Raw genomic sequence first — 4,376 nt, forward strand, 5'->3', positions numbered from 1 at the left:
GGGAGAAAGAATGTAAAGCAGCAAAAGTTTTTTAAGAGGCATATAAATCCACACATCGCTAGTCGTCACACTAATAATAAACATTCATTTGGCATCATATATTTTCAAAGTACTTTAAAACATTGGCATTCCTTAGAAAGGAGAGACCACTGGGATAAGAATTTTTATTTCTCATTTCAGGTACAGATCATGCAGAAAGTCAGCAACTTGTTCAAGATTGACACATTGTAGGGACCAGTGTGGCCATCCCCTTGTGATATTTTTGGCTCTTGGCTTAGAACAGGGTGTGTATCCAGGGGGCAGGGGAATGAGTCTGTGACCTACTGAATTGAAAAGGACAGATACAGAAATATAGTAGCAAACCATTTTGATCTTTATTTCTAAAATGTAAGCATATTAAACTAACAAGGAGAAGCTAGTAGTTTTTGACACTGTCAGAGTTTCCATAGTTTCATCGTTTGCATACAATGGATGGATGGATGGATGGATGGATGGATGGATGGATGGATGGATGGATGGTTGGATGGATGGATGTCATAATGGAAAGACAAGCAGTACTTTTGCCCTTTGCGTTGATGGGCAACCATGTCTGGGGGTGAAGGAGCCTTTTGTGAGATGAATATGATGCTGTTCTCTCCTGTGACATTAAGAATATTTTTTTTGAGCGATGGAGAGAAGATATCCCTTTTTCCTTCCCAGCAATTTATGTATTAAGACTTGATAAAAAATTGTTAAAAATGTTTAAATCTAAGTAATATCCTGTGTCAGCTTGCACTAAAAATAATGTTTTATGATCACTATCCTAGTTTTTATGGTTGAAGGCTATTAATCAATGAAGCAGTGTGGATCTATATAAATATTGATTACTGTCTCCTTGCCTTCCTGTAAGTGGTCTCTCTTAATGACAGCCAATTTCAATATTCATTAGAAATGGTGTGTTTTCTGGCTTGCACCATCGCTGATTAGTTTTTTGGGGTTTTTTTGTTTTTGTTTTTTGTGTTTTGAGTCTCACTCTGTCACCTAGGCTGGAGTGCAGTGGCATGCTCACAGCCACCACAGCCTTGACCTGCTGGGCTCAGGTGATCCTTCCACCTCAGTCTTCCAAGTAGCTGGAACTATAGGCATACACTACTACACCTGGCTTATTTTTTTGATTTATTGTAGAGATGAGGTCTCACCAAGTTGCCAAGGCTGATCTCGAACCTCTGAACTTAGGCAATCCTCTTGCCTTGGCCTCCCAAAGTGCTGGGATTACTGACTTGAGTCACCGCGCCCGGCCATCATCACTGATTAGTAAATACACAGATTTAGCTAAACCATGGACATCTGGTTTAAATAGCTCCTCAGATTAAAAAATATCCTGGTTATAATCTATCTGAACTTAGACTCACTCTTCTAAATTTTGGAAATTCAAGTGTTTTCTTGTTTGTACTCGATCTTGGATGCCTAAACAATGCCACTATTAATCATTAATCTGCTCATATTTAATATGTCAAAATCAATGCAAATATTCCTTCCAGTGGTATATTTTAGATCTCTAAATATGATCCCAGACCCTTCATATTCAGCGTGAACCAGGGTTAATAGAATTTATTTAACACCATATTATTTTAACTCAATTTAGGGATAGAAAACATTACATATGAGGGAGATCCCAAAAAACCCAGAATTATTTGTTAGAAGGTAGGCCCCTTATAGTACAAACTTCCTTCCCACTAGGTAAGTGTTCTAGGAACCCATCAACATCACTGTATGAACTAGCATTGCTGTGAGAAGCTGTCTTCAACTTCAGTGATTTTTAAAAAATTCTTTCAATGCATTTGTCCCTTTCACAATGGGTGATTTACATGAACAAACTTCCCATACCGTGCTGAGTATTCAGCAGTTTTTGACCAAAAATGACATGAATCCCATGCCCCACCCTCCATATCCACCTGATTTTGCCCTGAGTGACTTTTTTTTTTTATTTCCCGGGATGAAAAAAAGTCCACAAAGGAAGACATTTTGCCCATGTGGAAGAGTTGAAACAAAAACAGCAGAAGCACTAAAAAGCATCAAAATCAAAGGCTCTAGGAACTGTTCTGAGCAGTGGTAAAAGCATTTCTCTAGGTGTATTGCATCAAACGAAGAATACTTGGAAGGTGACTGAAGTTGAAACATGTAAGAATAAATACACAAATTTTTATAAATAAATTCTGAGGTTTTTTAGGGGGAAGCTTTATATGCAAGGAGTGTAACAATCTCCCTTTCTCATTTTATCTCGAGGGCCATACCCTCTTTGGGTAGTTCTCAGACTGCATAACACACAGCCTTCAGTTCTGTTCTCAGCTGTCATACAATCTGGTGGAATCTCCTTCTGCTCTGTGGTCCCCAGATGCCTCCATCCCATTGCCATTAAAATTCTACTTTTGGCTTTTTTCCCATCTGTTTTGATAATTACTGATCTATAAACTGATCTCTAAATTGGAAATGGCCCTTTTGTAAGGTACCACATTGTAGTCAGCTTCCCAAATAGTGATATTTCTATGTGGCTTTTAGTGGTTGTTTTCAGAAACAAGTTAGTAACTTTACTTTTGTTTTAAAATTTCTCCTGACACTGCAGCCCACCAGCCTTCAGTGACCTGAATTATTTAGCAGTCATGAGAATGCAGTCAGTGATAAGGTAGATACTCCCTGTGCCTGGGTTTGTCAACATGTCTGGTTCTCAGCAAAGATGGAGTTTAACAGAAGTGCACAGGGTTTAGTTCACCTTCCCTAAAATGCCTGTCTTTGGGAGGGTTTCTAGCAACTTGGCTCTATGAATGATCTGTGATTTGGAAACTCGGTAGAATGAGGATAAGCCAACTTTGGAAGAGGCAAGCCATCTTCTCACTAGAAGAGAGAGGTCATTGCATCACCCATGAGCTTGATTCAAGAGAGGCAGGCCTCACTGTGGGGTCTGGAGGGCAGCCAGCGACTTTCCAAACTTCCCAGAGGCTGCAGCACAACAGCCAACACAAATGTCAGTGGGAGAGACTGGTGTGCCAGATGCCATCACAGAAAATCACTTCCCTTATCTGGCATCTGGGTTCTTGCCTTGTAGTCCAGAAGACCACATGCTGGTTTGGCTGGTCCCAGCAGGGGCCCTGAGCCCCTCTTTCTTTCTCCCTCTGATTCTGCTGAGCATGTAGATGAGTCACCTGAGAGTGCAGAATGAACTCTGATCATGCTCTTAAATGAGTGTTCCTTACCTAATAATAATTATTAATGATAACAATATGAACTGATCTTTATATCGTTTTTTTTTTGGCCAACAGACCAGGCACTGCTCTGAATGCTGTACAGATTGTAGCTCATTTACATATTTGACATCTACCTATGTGTATCATAAGCCTAAAGCAGCGGGGAATGAGCAAAGGAAAAAGCAAAGAGCTCAGACTCTAGAGCGGGACTGCTGGGCTTCATCTTCCAACTCTGCCTCTCTCCATGTAATGCTACTTTTGCATACGAGCCACTTCTCTACGTTCTTGAAACAAATTCTGTTCCTTACTTCCACAGGGCCTTTGCACTTCTTTCTGGATGCTTCTAGATTGCCTCTAGGTTTATCTAGGTTCTAGCTTCTTCTATCAAGAGTGTTTACCCTAGGCCGGGCTCGGTGGCTCAGCCTGTAATCCCGCGCCTTTGGGAGGCTGAGGTGAGTGGATTGCCTGAGCCCACGGGTTCGAGACCCGCCTGGGCAGCGAGACCTCATTTCTACAATAAATTAAAAAATCAGCCGGGCGTGGTAGTGCATGCCTGTAATTCCGGCTACTTGGAAGCCTGAGGCGGAAAGATCGCCGGAGCCCAGCAGGTCGAGGCTGCGGTGGCCGGGAGTGGCCACTACACTCCAGTCTGGGTGACAGAGTGAGACTCCAACTCAAAAAAAAAAGAATGTTTATTCAGCTCTTTTTTTTCTAGATATCCCTCCTTATCCTTAAAACCTTGGACCAAGCAACACACCTTTAATAAAGTTCACTGCTGTCTTCTCCCTAGTTTATGTACCTTCCACATTCTAGCTCTCCAATAGGATGAATATTTATTTCTTTTCATTCTTTTTTTTCTTGCCAGTTACAAAACAAACAGTTTGATACTATAGATAAGGTTACTTCTACCTCTATTGTAGGGTCTGATATGTGAAAGAATGAGATGAAAACAGAAAACAATGGGCTGCTTTATGGCATTTTAGCCCTCTTATAAGACAGTGACAGCACATGTGTCTTATATTTGATGATTATTTTGCTCTTCTGGGCCTTTGATTGAGGCAGTTAGCTTATTAGAATTTGCTGGTGTTGTACATGTGTTTCTTTGAATCATCAATAACTCATTTAGAAAGGAAAATGGAGTATGTGGCTTATAAG

The sequence above is a fragment of the Carlito syrichta genome, unplaced genomic scaffold (genome assembly GCF_000164805.1).
Source record: "Carlito syrichta isolate Samal-C Ts95f unplaced genomic scaffold, Tarsius_syrichta-2.0.1 Scaffold302533, whole genome shotgun sequence".
Classification (NCBI taxonomy): domain Eukaryota; kingdom Metazoa; phylum Chordata; class Mammalia; order Primates; family Tarsiidae; genus Carlito; species Carlito syrichta.